The sequence below is a fragment of the Columba livia genome, chromosome 20 (assembly GCF_036013475.1).
Source record: "Columba livia isolate bColLiv1 breed racing homer chromosome 20, bColLiv1.pat.W.v2, whole genome shotgun sequence".
Classification (NCBI taxonomy): domain Eukaryota; kingdom Metazoa; phylum Chordata; class Aves; order Columbiformes; family Columbidae; genus Columba; species Columba livia.
Window position 1 is genome coordinate 8,917,396 of NC_088621.1, and position 16,180 is coordinate 8,933,575.

At 43.4% G+C, this 16,180-nt stretch overlaps 1 long non-coding RNA gene across 1 annotated transcript in view; it reads right to left on the bottom strand.

Annotated features, from left to right (window-relative positions):
- Positions 1 to 16,180, bottom strand: part of LOC110359240 (uncharacterized) — a 57,845-nt gene that overhangs the window by 5,310 nt on the left and 36,355 nt on the right. Inside the window, exon 7 of the long non-coding RNA XR_010467367.1 lies at positions 8,740 to 8,860. This is a non-coding gene — a long non-coding RNA (uncharacterized LOC110359240). The remainder of the gene's footprint in view (positions 1 to 8,739; positions 8,861 to 16,180) is intronic.

Below are 16,180 nucleotides of genomic sequence, written 5' to 3' on the forward strand. Positions count from 1 at the left end.
ACACGCTCCCTGCCTTGTTTTCATACACGCTACAAAAGGGATTGCATTACCCTCCCCCCAACACCAATTACCAGGCTGTGGAAAGAACTCCAATTAAGTGGTTAGCCATAATAGCATGGCAGCCCTTTAGGAAACTGCTTATCTAAATAGAGACGTACAGAAGGCAGTTTTCTCTCTAATAGTGATGCATTTTCAATTTATGCAATACAAAGTGCATTGGTCTGCAGTGTCCCTGGCTACTGATGATTAATAGCCCATACACTGCAAGGGTCTACAAAGAAAAGTGCCAAGGGAAGCAGATGCAGCAGGTTTTATATTATCATGACTGCAACAAACTCATTCAGTGGTGTCAGCTCTGACTGCAGGATTCTGATTATGAAATATGATGCGTGTTGAATTTAATGGCTTTCTCTGCCCTTCTGGTGAGTTCACTGCTTGCCAATGTCATTTTGTGTTCTCATCTGAGTGGTAATAAAAGGAATATCATTGACTGTGCTAGCTCTGTAACCACTGTGTGTTTTAGAATAAATTGTGTTTCAGGACCTTTCTACCCAGGAGAGTGCGCAGGGCCAGAAAGTAATATTCCCCAGTTTTCCAATATGAAGGTTTTCTGTGAGAGGACAGGAGATTATGCAGGACTGCCCTTCTCTTGAGGCACTCCTGATGTGAGCAGCACATCTCTTTTTCAAGTGGTTATGTAGTAAAGAAGTCAGTTTGGATTGCAAATAATAAAAAATAAGAAAAATAAATCAAAATAAACAGCTACTGCTACAGAGCAGAAATGATGATACCTCGCTGACCATAACATAAAAGTTGTTCAAGATAGAATTGAAGTAAGGAACCTGGGCATATATGGTGTTACCCATGTAGGCACATAAAATCAGGGGAGACTTCTATAAAGAGGGGTTTTTTATCCAGCAAATTGTTATCTCATCCAACCTGCCAGTGACCTCTGGCCTGCACTACTGAGTTAAGATCTCGCCTTTGGAGAGCTGGTTTGCTAGATAGCTACAGGTATTCCAGCAAAGCCTTCTAATGCCTGTAAGTCACCGTATCAGTTTCTCAAACAAAAACAAACCTCACTGCAAATGCACTGTGCCAATACCGGTGCTGAAGAGTGCACACAACAGGCTTCGTCACACTGCTCACCAACATTGCCCCAAGCTGGGGGATCTGTGCAGAGACACAAAGATACTTTGCATTACCTGAAAGGATTCCAGTATTTTCACCCTCTTTGCTCACACGCATCTCCTGCCTGTGTAGCAACTTCACAGGGGCTCAGCCGCCCACACAGCTGGATGGACCAGGGGGAAGCAACATAAGCGATAAATAGAAGGAAACATTTTCTGTGATTCTCCAATAAATCAACCTGTCTAAACTTGCCCTTGGCTCCTGCTGCAGGCTACAGCCATTCTGAAACACTGCAGCCAGAGCTAGGCTGGAAATTGAAGGAGCCCCTTCACAGGGATTGTTGTTCTTCCACCCAGGAAAAGCCACAAATTGCAGTATTATTCACTTCTGGAGAGCAGCAATGGAACAGCAAGAGGTGCTGCTCGCACAGAGCAAAACCGGATCCGCAGAGGCAGGAAGCAACTGAAGCACAAACGGTATTTTTCTCTTTGTAAATGTACATTCCTAAGTTTACCTGTGCTGTTTTCTTAACTATGGCCCCTCTGATGGAGTGTTGCTGCTTCTAGAAATGAAGGAAACATTTTTTCCAAGCAGGAGGACAGAAAGTCATACATTTCCATTTCAATTCACTACAGTCTGAAACCAGGGCTGATGCTTTATTTTTTATGTGATGAAACCAAAGGTTGTTCCTAAGAATTTACAGTTAAGGTGGAAGGAAGTTCATCTGATTAGTAAATCTCTACATCCTTCTGTTTTTCAGGAAACACAGACCGCCAACAAGCCAGGACACAGTCCCATCACCACCACTGAGAGATGCAGGTTTCACAGCCAGCGCCGCCCTCATTGAATTCCCTCTTCAACCAAGTAAGTTTGCATTCAGCAGTTCAACTGCATCCTGCACAATTTTATTTATAAGGTTTTCACGAAGAAGCTAGGAATGAACTTACACTTTTAGGATAATCCAGAACATTTTTAACCTTGTTTTCCTTTGTCTCTAGTTGAAATGCCACTGGTATTCTCAATCATATTTTATGTATGAACACTTTAAAAGTTTTGCCTAAAGGACAAATGAGAATTTTCTTTGGTCCTTTCAGACCATACTTCATATATTTTCACATAAAAATGTATTGAAACAAGATTTAGAACTGTTATACACTTTATTGAGATCTACCTCCAGAGGGAAAGGGAAAGCACATTAACATTTAACATGGTGGCTTTATCTTTTTCCCCTTTCCTTCACTGTTTGCTGAAAAACTTGCAAGAGTTGAAAGGTAGAAATGTCAGACAGAAATCTGTGATCTGCCTCAAAATTAAGTTATGTATTGCCATAATGAAACAGAGCATTTGTCCTCTCTGGGATTCTCAGACTCAGTAAAATTCATCAAAGGGGCTATGAATACTCCCAGAAGAAGAGATCACAGAGAACGAGGGCACTGAGAGTGCTGTGATTAGCTTGACAATCCAATGGCGGCGTTTCCTTCTACACCACATGCCCTTGTTTTTTGACTTATTCTGGCATGGGGGTGCAAGAAGCCGCACAACTCTGTGCACGTCTGTGCGTACAACACAGCACAGCAACGCAAGAACCAGCCACTGCGACCTTGCTCTGGGGCTGGAACCGACAGGGAGGCCTCAGGCTCTGAATCCTGCCTGCTATTCACTGAGAAACAACAGCAAAACCTCACGTGACATACAGGCCGTCTTACCTCCTGGTGTTTGCAGGGAGCCGGTATCTGCTGTGTGCAAGCACAAAGAGGCTGCAGTTTGCACACAGAGAAACTGTAGGCTCCTTCAAACTGATACAGAAATAGCTGGCACTGAAACATCTACCCTGAAGGAAACTGCATCTTGAGTCTCTTCTGTGCAACAGCTCGTGAAGCCTTGCTCTTAAATTTAGATGTCTTCACAAACAGCTACACTGATTCAGCACAGAGAGGGCCAGAGTACGCCAAATGTGTCCACAACGTTCTTTCCAGGCCAGCTGAGACTCCTCACAGTGAAAAGCAGCTCAGGTCAAGGCATCAGAGGTTCGAGCAGGTAAAGAAAGATTTACTGTGACCAAGAGAAAAGTTTCTTTAGCAGCTGGGTTATGCTGAATAGATGGGGTGGAGGGAAAGAACATAATGTCCAGTATCAGCCACGTTTCTTATTCTGAATGTATTTAAGATGCCTGAAGTTGCAAAGCTGGTCTTCAAGTCCCACAAAGCCTCCAAGCACCTGTCTTTGCTGTACAGACTTCAGTGGGTCCCAGAGCAGCACATCTGCCTTGAACAGAGGAGCCCAGTGTCTTCAAAGCCAGCTTTCTGACTGTGCATCCCATCGTAACCACAAGGCTCACTCCTCGTTCACACCAATCCCTGAAACTCTCTGTGGAAGCCCTGGTGTTCCTGCATAGTACGTTCCTCAATTTGTTTGGCTTCAGATGAATACTATTAGTCAGGTTTCTTAACAAGCTCTGCATTTTGGGAACTCCTGTACTTTCCCATTAGAAGCACGGAGCAAGGCTTGATCTCACACACAACAGACTGGCAACAGGTGCTCATTAGTCAGATCCAAAGCCTCCACAGTCCTGCTGTTTAATTTATGAGAGCCTTGTGATTATGATAAACATGAGATGCTAGATCACTAGGGATGGTTCTGTTGGTTTGGGCTGGGCAGAATTTTGTACCAATTATGCCTATACAAGGGCATATGCCAAGAATTGTTATTTTGTTCCTCAAAGGCTATATCTAAAGTGCCCTGATAGAGAAACAGGGAAACCTGTCAACTTGCCCACAGTTGTTCAAAGCAAATGAGCAACAAAACCAAAAACGTTTCTTCCCCTTTTTCTTTGTTAACATTAGATTTTCTCCTAAAATTTTGTTATAATATTGTTTTGCTAAACGCAGCTATGAAACCTGGCACGCTCCAAGAGCAGTTGTATCATTTGCCCTCTCCTTACAGCATTCTGACATATTTAATATCTATCTGTAGACTCTTTATAGAGAACACAGTGTCAATGTAACGGTGGGGGAAAGGAGCCCCATATTCAAGAAAGCCCCCAGCATCTTTTCCCATGTCCCTGGAAATGCTGGGAACAGAGAACACAGTTCTTATTTCACCTCCACCTTATCGTGGCTAATTTAAAGCAGTCGGGCCCCTCTGTGCTTCTGAAATCAAGGCCTGGTCAGCCAGGAGAGAACAGATGTGCAGGACGGGGAGGATTAATATTCTTAGAGGTTTTCCTCAGTGCGCAGGAAGGCCGCACAAAGCACTAATAACCTCTTCAAGCAGAGTACACTTTCTCATGGGGATAATAGCTCAAGGATAGGAAAAGAGAGCTTTTATACTCTGAAGGAACATTATCCGTCTTGTATGAGAACTAACCAGTTTGGCTCTTGAGTGCAGAACTAAGCTGCCGTCATTTCACCTGGGCATTCACACCTGTGTAAGGACAACTTACCTTCCTGTTCACAATTTGTTTCATCACATAGGGATAGGAATTAAAGGCCTTCACTACAGTTTAGGCAGCTTGCCAATACCTATTTTATAGCAATAAAATATGTACAAATTAAGGAATCTCATGTGGAAAATTCATTCAACAGCCTCAAAAGCCAAATGAATGGTAATTACTTCAAACACAATGTGGTGGCAATCAGGCAAGATTGGATCATGCTTTTGAATGTATGTCTACATTTTTAAGAACCAAGATAATTACGAATTATGAAAATAACTCAGACAATGCCACAGCAAAGAGAGTGTTTGCAGAATAAGAAAGATCTTTAAGGAACAGAGAAGACTTAATTCCAGCACCTGCATGGGAATAATCAGAGAGCAAATGTGGGCCTCATATTTTATTTCCTTACTTCTAGCCATCCTTTTATACTTTAGGATGGCTCATGGATGCCTTGAGGTATGGAGCAAGTGGAAACATATGAAACAAAATACAAGTAAAAGGATTTATCCTGCTTATTAAAAGCATGGAAATTATTTCTAGTTCATATTCACATATATTGCAATGTAAAAATAAATTTGCCATCTTAGTTCTCTGTGTGAGTTTCCTTCAATCTGGAAAACCAGCTTAATGGTCATCCACTTATGGAATACACTATGTAGGGAGAGACCCTTACGGTACAGTGTGTTTTAATTCGAGAGGCGAAAAGTTAATGTGAGCCGATGCCTGGGAGCTCAAACTAGGCACACTTGAATGGAAGAGAAAGCAAACAGTTTGGGGATAATTAATCACCAGAACAGTGTACCTAAGGGTATGGTTAGAATTCCATCTGTGAAGTCTTTAGGACTATATTTTTTGCTAACAATATGCCAAACCACAGCCAGATCTGAGGGATTAGAAAACCTCTTGGACAATGCAGAGTATGAGACTGGTTGGCAGCAATCATCTGTATGTGAGTATCAACTCAAACACTAGAAGTATTGGGGGAAAAGGGGTGGAAGAGGGAATCTGTCTCCCTTGGGAGACAAATTAGGGCCAAGACACTGAAAATCTCTCCGTAAGCATCCAGCACACTGGACCCAACTGTGTATTCATAACACGCTGAAGGATTTGAGCTGTATTTTGTTGCAGATTATATAGGAACATTTACAGGTTTGCCCTACTTAGGTTTACTTTGCCTAAAGACGTGCTCAAGGACTGAAGAGAGAATCTGCTACGCTAGAAGCCTATGAAATTACAAACGGCACACAGAAGTGAATAAGGCAGAAAAAGGTCTATTTCATACTACAAGAGCTCTGGGACACCAGTGACATTTTCTGTCAGAACAAGTCAAATTTTGGAACTCATTGCCACAAGATGCTATGGGTGCGAAGAAAATAGACTCAAAGAGGGATTGGACACACATCACGGAGAATAAATTGCTATAAAACATAACAGAGCAGATGTAGCTTCTGGCTCAGGAGAGCTGTACTCTTGCTCAGTCCCGGCTCACAGCCAGTGCTCACACACATCTTCTGAAACATCAGTGCTGCAGGTCAAATCATTTCTAAGGTAACTCCAATCAAGTCAGTTCACTCCAGGGAGGAATTTGCCCCATGAAATCCCCTCCATCTGCAAGAACTCCATGCCAGTTCTCGATTAATTTATCTCACTGTCGTGCACTGTGACTCAGTTCTAGTGGATGCAACCCAGTGTGCACAAGGTTGCAAATACAACTTGGGAGAGCAGGGCAACAAAGATGCTGAAGGGAGTGGAGCATCTCCCGTGTGAGGAAAGGCTGAGGGAGCTGGGGCTCTGGAGCTGGACAAGAGGAGACTGAGGGGGGACTCGTTCATGGGGATCAATATGGAAAGGGGGAGTGTCAGGAGGATGGAGCCAGGCTCTTCTCGGTGACAACCAATGGACAAGGGGCAATGGGTTCCAACTGGAACACAGGAGGTTCCACTTAAATATGAGAAGAAACTTGTTCCTGGTGAGGGTGGCAGAGCCTGGCCCAGGCTGCCCAGGGAGGTTGTGGAGTCTCCTTCTGTGCAGACATTCCAACCCGCCTGGACACCTTCCTGTGTAACCTCATCTGGGTGTTCCTGCTCCATGGGGGGATTGCACTGGATGAGCTTTCCAGGGCCCTTCCAACCCCTGACATTCTGGGATTCTGTGAGTGTCTTGAGAAACCACTTGTTAAGGGAAAATAATACTACCTCTTTGAAGAAGTTTGGGGTTTTTTTAAAGCTGAATATCAAGAGAGATCTATTCCCCCTCAAAGTTACATGAGGCAGGAAAAGGTCTTTAACCTTAACCACTAGAGTGGGAATTCTATACCTTCTGTTTATTCCTATTCTCACCAGAAATTGAAATGGATTCCATAAAAAGGTCAGTTAAAATGTGAGCACTGCATTCTCCTGAAGCGCACCAAAAATCAGCAGGGGAAAAAGAAAGAATTTGGATTACTCAAAGTTAGTGAACGCTTTCTTAAAAATTTACAAATAAAAATAATTAATTACTTGCTAGCTCAGCTGTCAGAATTACAGTTCTGGACTGCAAAGCATCTTCATGCGGTCCCAGCACACAGCCATAGAGTCAGCTACTGGTAAAAGGCTGGCAAGTTAAGGTTAGGAACTGCCTAACTAGGCAGAGATTATCTGGTCTGTGACAAAGGACCAGCCCACCTGCTTCGCAGGCAGCACTGCTGGTTGGTTTGTGGTGCTGCAAGTGAAACAGGATAACACAACCGCTCAGGGTAGCTCGTGAGTCAATCGTTTTCTGGGGAGTTATAAGTATTTCCCAGGGAACCTTTGTTAACACCAGAACCGCATGGCAAGGTCTGACATCAATTAGAAAAGAGTAATGCTTTGAGATGTCATTGATCCCCACACCTCCCTGTCTCCTGTTGCTGGGAAACAGCTGTCACTGTCTTGGCTTGCAGTGTCACAGTGTCAGGGACAGACACGGCCCTCAGCTGTCCCAGAGGGACCTGGCAGGGGTGAGACAGGTCACCGGGCAGCACAGGGGGATGAAAAACCTTCCGCCACCTCCTTCCCACCCACTCACCAACTCCCAAGGAAGCTGTACACCTGCTGCTGCTTCATACGCATATGTATGTGCTGGTCTTTAATTAAAGCTCGCTCAATTAGCCATATCTAAAAAGCCACTCCCCATAGGAAGGTCTAGTGCGACTGTCACATTCACAGTGGACTGACTGTGAGGGAGGGAACAACCACATCCAGCTGACAAGTGCAGATGGACTGACAGTGATTGACATTGTCACCATCTCTCGATGACAAACCTGGCCCACTTAGTCACCCTGACTTCTCTGAATTTGATCTCACAGGCCATTCAGCAGGTGCGCTATCTAAGTGCCCAACTTGGGGGATTTCTTATTAAAAACTGAAGTTTTTAATCTAGAATCTATTTCAAATTATCTTCCTCCTCTCAAGGCTATGCCATGCAATGATCACACCTTTTCTCTTTTTTAAGTTCTAATTTTTAAAATGCTTATCTTTGACTACCTGAGTGCTTGGGGGAGGAAATTCTTGTTGATATTTTTAAATTAAAATTCCCTCCCTTTAAATTTGTTAATAGAAGACCAATTAAGGTCAGGTGTGGGCACTAAGACTCCCCCCCATTCCTGCCTTTACTCTCTGCTGCCTTTTCAGCCTCTAGCAAAGACACCTATTGTGAAACAGGAAAGAAATTACAGCTCTGGCAGTTCATAAACTTCAAAACTTACAAAAAAAGCAAGCACAGTAGTAAAAGAAGAAATACGACAGAAGGCAGCAGTGAGGAAACAACTGATACAGTGAATGGATTCCTTCTTCATTTTAAGTTAAAGAGAAATCCAAGAATATTTCACTGAGTATTTAGAGAGTGGAAAATTATGCTGTCTCAACAAAGAAAATGTGAGAATATGATTATGTGATGTTTTGCTGCTTCAAACTTGCAATATAAATTGTTTGTTTCTCATCTACCACCTTTGATCTGTATATCCATAGCTGGGCTATACGCAGCTCCTGCCTGCATTCTGTGTCTCCTGTTGAAAAATGAAGATAATACAGTTCCATCCTTGAAATCCTAATAACTTAAAACAAGAAACTTAAACCAACCTTTTCTTGGAAGAAGTTCTAAGCCTATCGTAAGAGGCATCATTAAATTCACTTCCCTCCAATACTCAATCGCACCTTGGTTTCTTCTGCAGAACTGGCAACAGCGATTTCCACGTGATGTCTCCGTGTTCAAGGATCTCCAGCACACACACAATTATTGCCGAACCTCCGTTTCTGAAGCTGCCAGGTAAGTGTTCTGTGAAATAATGAAAAGACAAACAAAACACTGAAGACATTACCTGAAAATGACCACAAAGTACCTCTTTGCAGATATTGGAAGTGGCAGACGATGCCTTGATTGTGGAGGGAAAAAAAGAAGGAGCTTGCAAGGGTAATCCTGGTTTCATTGCTGATAGATGAAGATCCAATACAAGTTCTGGTTTTCTAGGGGGTTGTGCATGTGTGTGTGTAGTTTAATTTAAACAGCTCGGCATTTCACAAAATAGATACCAAAATTGATTCTGCCTACTTCAGGCTGAACATGTGAAAATGCTGACTGACAGAATCACCTGAGGGTAATAAATCTGCCAAGTGTTTTGTTAAACAGCTATTCAGTTTGAAATGTATCCTGGCATTCTAGAATAACAATGGGCTACTGTAATGTATGGTGCATTAATTATATAGTTGACAAGAAAATTACCCTTCAAGCCAAGATTACTAAAACTTTACTAGGCTTTTTTCCCCTCTGGTGTTAATACAGTATTCAGCATGGCCCTCCTGGAGGTTTTGCCCATCTTCTCCTGCAGAGTTAACTGGCAGTGAAGTTCCAGAGAGATTTGCACTGATGTTACATTGAGAACATTACCCGATTTCCTAATTTTTATTATAGCTCCTAAATACTAAATGATAAATATCAACGTAAAAAATGGGAGGATTCCAGTGGGATGAAGTTCAACAAGGCTAAGTGCCGGGTCCTGCGCTTTGGTCACAACAACCCCCTGCAGCGCTCCAGGCTGGGCACAGAGTGGCTGGAGAGCAGCCAGGCAGAAAGGGACCTGGGGGACTCATGGACAGGAAGCTCAACGTGAGCCAACACTGTGCCCAGGTGGCCAAGAAGGCCAATGGGATCCTGTCCTGTATCTGAAATAGCGTGGTCAGCAGGACAAGGGCAGTGATCCTTCCCCTGTGCTCTGCATTGGGGAGGCCACACCTGGAGTATTGTGTTCAGTTCTGGGCCCCTCAGTTCAGGAAAGAGATTGAAGTGCTGGAGCGGGTCCAGAGAAGAGCAACAAGACTGGGGAAGGGACTTGAGCACAAGACCTATGGGGAGAGGCTGAGGGAGCTGGGCTTGTTTAGTCTGGAGAAGAGGAGGCTTAGAGCTGAGCTCAGCACTCTCTAGAGCTACCTGAAGGGCAGTTCTAGCCAGGTGGGGATTGGTCTCTTCTCCCAGGCATCAGCAATAGGACAAGGGGGCATGGGCTTCAACTCTGCCAGGGGAAATTTAGGCTGGAGATCAGAAAGCAATTCTTAACAGAGAGAGTGGTCAGGCATTGGAATGGCTGCCCAGGGAGGTGCTGGACTCACCGGCCCTGGAGGTTTTTACACTGAGACTGGACACGGCACTTAGTGCCATGATCTAGTCAATGGACTGGAGTTGGACCAAGGGTTGGACTGGATGATCTCTGAGGTCTTTTCCAACCCAGTCTGTGATTCTGTGATTCTGTAAAAAATGGCGTCAGCTTTCCTCAGTATATGTTTTTCTGATAAACATAATAAAATGTTGCTTCAATCTGTGAAGCTATTGACATTCTGCAAGAGCTCTGCTTGCAGATCTCTGACAATCGGAGAAAGAAAACCAAACACATCAGCTTTCAAACGCTCACTCACATAATGGTGGAAGAGCAGGAACTCAAGTCTTGGAGACAAAGATGTTGTAAATTAGTGTAAGAATACAACAGACATGTAAATACACCATTACAAATGGAACATAATCTGTGTGTTTTCCAGGCAAATAGTCCTGATCCCTCTGACGCTTCTTGAAACTTTTGTAGTTCGGGGCTAAATCCGGCTGCCCTCAGTGAAGTGGTTTAGTGGTGCTTCTGCGCACAGACCCCTCGGCCGTGTGCCGCCACTTGAGACACGATCTTCCCTAATAGCATCCTGACTACAGAACGTAGAAACACATTCAAATGTCATACGAGTGCTGTGTCACAGGAAGACTTTGTTCTGTAATAATTTCTTCTAGTATTTACATTTATTCAGAAATTTGGGGATGTGAAAAACATTCTGTATATAAGACTTAAATTCTGCATCAAAGATAACTAATTCTTAATTTTACCCTAGAAAATTTCTAAATACAATTCCTGGTTATGCATTTGCTTTTTTGAGTTAGAATCTCTCTCAACACACAGCACAATTCTCGAGTGAGTTTTCAGCATTCATGCACTGTTGCAGATATGGAAAAGCACTTCTAGTATTGCCAAGATAGAAGTGCTTACTAGCAAAGAATGTTTCCAAACTGTACTGAAATACACTCTGTAGAGCTGACAACGACGTGTTAGGACTAAAGAAAATATTACACAAGCTGTAAGTTGAATTAAAATTCAAAGATCTCTTGTAAGCATAAAAGTGAACACTCAATTTCCTATAATTTGAAGTACAAGCATGACTTATAATCAAACACATCTGAAAAATGACACCACAGAGATTTGCCACCGTGAGGAACAGCCTGTAAGGATATGTTTTTAGCATAATGCCATGCTTCCTTCTACCTGGGTACAGGTTTTAAAGTGTAATTTAAATAAGTTACATCTTTTATAGTCTGCTCTACTGTAGGTTTTGTAAACTCATGATTAAAATAAATGAACAGGCTTCATGGATTAAAAGACCACTCCAGTTTCAACTGTTAAAAACCCCACTTTACCAAATCGCATTGCCTTGTAATTTATTCTAATGTAGTATGTATTTCTCTTTAAAGCCAATTTCTATTCCTTAGGCATATGTCTAAATGCCTTTCTGATTAACCTCTCTGATCAAAAGCCCACATAGCTCAAGCAAAATCTTTCCATTTACCTCAACAAGCTGTTTATTATTCTCCTCTCCAGGAGCTGCGATGCACCTGGTGCTGTAACAGTGTTTTCTTTCAAGGAAAGCTCGAGGTGAAACAATGGTGTGGATTAGGTGCTTAAAGAAAGAAAATCAAAACATATTGTGCTCTCATGATGACCAAGAGGGGCTGCGGCACCAAAGAACAGAGAATTCTGACAGCTGATATCGACAGATGTGTCCATTCAGAACTGCTGTTAATAATTGGGTGTGGGCCCAAGTTGTACCCTAGTTCTAAATGTCTCTGACCTCAAGGTGATCACGGCCTGGATGTTATAGGTTGAGTCCTGGTGCTGTTTGCTCCAGCAGGATTCAGTCTGGGTTTCCTCTTGACAGCTTAAGAGTCATGTGTGTCCCTGCACATTTACAAAAGGAAAATATGGTTTCCCAAGTGAAGGTATACGGAGCACAGAACTGATATAGGATGAGACCTGGCTGATGGGAAGGAAGTTTAAGAAGAGACAGAATACAAAGGATGTATTATGGTAACAAAAATGACAGAGACTAAGGAGCCTTTGTCCAGCAAATCACTGCAATGTGAAACTTGCAGCCTCTCATTTCCAGTGATTTCCCCCGTCCCTCCCACCCCACTGTCAAAAGCAGACACACACTGCCTGCAACAGCTTCCACGAGTAGCCCCACTTCACCAGAGCTCGTGGGCAGAACTTGACACTGAACAGTTCTGACTCAAGGGTTTTGTGCTGGTTTAAATGTATTTCCCTCATCCACAGACTTCCTTCTCCCCAAAGATGGGTATTACACGCTTTAGAAAAGGGATCATGTTTCTTTCAATCCGTGTAACAGCCCCTCAGCATATAATAATGCTACAAGAGAATGGACCAAAAAGCAGGCCTGAAGTCTTCCTTGCAATTTTCAGCTTACCCATTCTTGCCCGTTCATCTTGATGGCTGAGTATCTGCCACAGACATTAGTGACAGTCCCACTGCCTACCTACATTCCAAACTCATCAAAGTTCAACTGAAAATTAGGTACATTGTTTTTGCCATTGTTTCACTACAATTGTCTGGCTTGTTTTGCAGCTTCATCAGATCTACAGCTTTGAGGGCTCAGTCTTGACCACAGATTTCAAGCAGCAGATGACACCCAATGCTGAAACTGCACAAGTGTTCAATTACACCCACAGTCAAACCCGGATCACTTCCCCATGGCTGGCTGCGGCTGCCCAACATTGCTCTAGTCCTAACTTCAGATCAAAGTGTCATTATTATCACAGATCTCTTCCTTCAATAATCTTTTATTCTCCTTTTCAAATAAGATAAAAAGATTAAGCGTCTAAGTCTCTCTTTAGGTGGCACGATTTTCACATATTTTCCTGTAACCCCTTCCCAAATCCTTTTCACTTTGCCAACATCCTTTTTGAAGTGCACACATGAAAACTGGACACACATTTCTAATGCTCAAATAAGAGGACTCTGAAGGTAATTAGTGAAGTTCTATTTAGCTATTTTCCATTTTACCACTACACTTTCACCTCTCATTGCCTCTGGGCTGCATATGCTCTGTCTTCGCTCCATTGAACCTGGGAAGAAAAAAACACAGTTTAATTTATCCTTGTAGTAGATTCTACACGACTCCATTACATCTGTATCCAAAATGAGGTGTACTTAAGATTTTCATACTGGAGATCGGGGAAAGAGGGAGGAGGTGCACAGCAGGGGGAACATGGGATGACACCAATGTTAAAAAATAAAGTAAAACTGACTAACATGAGGAAAGAAATGAATGTTATGTGGCCCGGTACAACCCAGACCACTGACGGCACAACTCTGCATGTGGCCGAAGTGTCCCCGAACTCCAGGCTCAGGAGCAGAGGAAGCTGCGCACGGCCAAGAGGAATCTTGGCTGTGATGACTCTGAAGACATCAGGCTACAAAATGGAAAATCCCTCCCCAGCAGGCAGCGCACCTGCAGTTGGCCATGGCATTGCACAACTTGCAGGGGTTACTGGCAACTTCTGTGGGCAGCTGTGCAGCTATAAAACATCTGGCCGCGTTTCACGGGGTGATCGCGTACTTTCTGGACCCCACTTCACAGCTCTGCAAGAGCAGCGCTGGCTACTGGCGAATGCTGCTGAGTCTGCAGAGCTCACACGCTGCTGTCCCAAATCAGAAACGCCACAGCAATCAAATCACAAGAGCATTTGTGCCGTGAATCACGTAACTCATAGTTTGGTTTCCCACAAAGTACATTTTCTAGGTACCTTTCAGGAGAACGCCCCTTCCCTGCCAGGAGCAACCAGACTTGCTGTGACCAAACACAACACAGGCCAGTCTTGCAAGCTGTATTTTCATGAGCTTGAAATGCTTTGATTGCATTAAATACTTAACTCCACTCACTATGACGTTAAAAAAGCTGCCAAAAATGCAAAGCTTGCAGAAGGAGAGAAGGCACAAGAGGAGGTTAAACCCAAGCAATAACTTTAAAGAGATGTAACAATCAGTTACGGCAGATTCCAGGTACCCATGTGGCCAGCACTGAAATCTCCACTCTCCCCTGGCTTAGCCATAGTCATCTTCATACTCTCACACTGGAGACAGCAGAACAGCATTAAACAAAATCACAAACCTCTCTCCATTTACATGAGTGCAACAGTGAAAAACAATGAAAAAAGCCTGGCATTTTTATAAGACAGTTCAAATAAAAATTAATGGCACATGTAATAATAATTCCAAGCTTATTTTGTTTCCATTTATATCCGAGTAAGAGACAATTTTTGGTGCATTTGGTTTTATAGCTCAGTGTATATGCAGCAAAGTAAAAATTCTGCATATGGGAAATAAATAAGTGGCTACATGACTGGTTGACAGCAAGATTTGTAGAGCTAATTAGTTCAATGAATAGGAAAGGCACTCAAAACTAACAGCTCATCAAATACTTCTTCATACAAGAGAAATCTGTCACCCTGCCTATGCTGAATAAATATTTTTACTGTATTCCAGAGATCAATGCCAACAGAACCAGATAAAAGCTGAACAAAAGAAAACAACAATAAAAACCCACCAAACTTAGCAAAACTCAGCCCAAAGCTATCGATGCCCCTGAAACTCTGTAAAAAGACCCAAACCAAACACTACCCTCAACTCTTCTCCATTTTGGTCCAGGGCCAAAGGCCGTTCATTTTGGCTACTCAGACAGTGTCTGCCGTGGATTATCGTGTTATTCCAGCCCTGAACAAACCAGCAGGTAGGAAACACAAGATGTAGCTCAGTCCTTCTGCTTTCAGTCTGTCCTGAAGGGCTCAAACCTTGGTACAGCCCCTTGGATTTGCTGTAAGTACAGATGTTTCTGTGGAAGCTCCGGGTGCATTTTGGCAGAAGACACAGATTAAACTACAAAAGTATCTACCTTTCAACTTGCTTATCCACGTGCATGCGGCTGTGACCGCAGGACAAAGCAGAATTCAGGGCAATTCTAACCCCCGCATCCCACATTACAGGCAAACACAGGAGTCACCCATGTGCAAGACCCATTTCAAGTCTCACAATCTTGAAACAGCATGTAGCCCCTTCACAGAAGATCTGAGCCTATGATGAATTAAACCATGTTTTTCAGCACTGTTAGAGAGGTGAGGGGAGATGGCGCCTTAGAGGGGTTGGAAAAACATCCCCTCTGCCTCTACATCAAATTCTGCGCTCCCACAAGCTGAGCCACCGAAACAAAACCGCAAACACACGCTGCAGAAAACCTTGAAATTGTTCTGGAGTCCATTGAACTGCCCGTCCTGTTCCAGCAATGAGGTCCTGGCAGCTGGGGGGTGTCCTCCATACACTGTCCCATATGCAAAGCAAGGCCCCATTCATACACCTCAGTCTACCTTAGATTGCAATGGAGGGGAAAAAGACCATACTTATTAATCCAGTTGTAGATTTTCTCCTGCGACAGCACGTGAACTGACCACAGCCTCACTGCTACCACACAGCCAGTTCCTACAGCTCAGCCCTCCCCAGGCACTCTGCCAATTAGAGGTTTTCAGTGTCCGTGAAACATGTCCTGCCATACAGCGTAAGAACCGCACGTACTCTTGTGCTTCAAGTCCTTTCTCGCGTGTGTCTCTGTTATTGATGTACTGTGTTGAAAATGATGATTAACCAGGAAGACAGAGCACGTTCCCAAAGCGCACTCATGGCTCGGTGGAAATGGCAACACCTTGTGTAGACGATCTGAGGTCAACCAGTTTCCATGAGAGTTACCTACAGAGTGGTGCTTCAAGCTGAACCAGGTTTAAGCAAGTGCTTCTGTGTCAGGGGGATCCAACAGGGTAATGTACGGCAGATTAAGGAAGCAATCATTTCTCAAAATAATAACAGATTAAGTGATAAAAATCAACAGTGTTCTAGGAAGAGTACTGATAACCGTGTATTTTCACTTGGGTTTTTAAAACCCACATGTATCACCTTATTCAGTCCCCTTCTCTAATAAATTTGATTCCCAGGGATAGTTTTATTCCCTC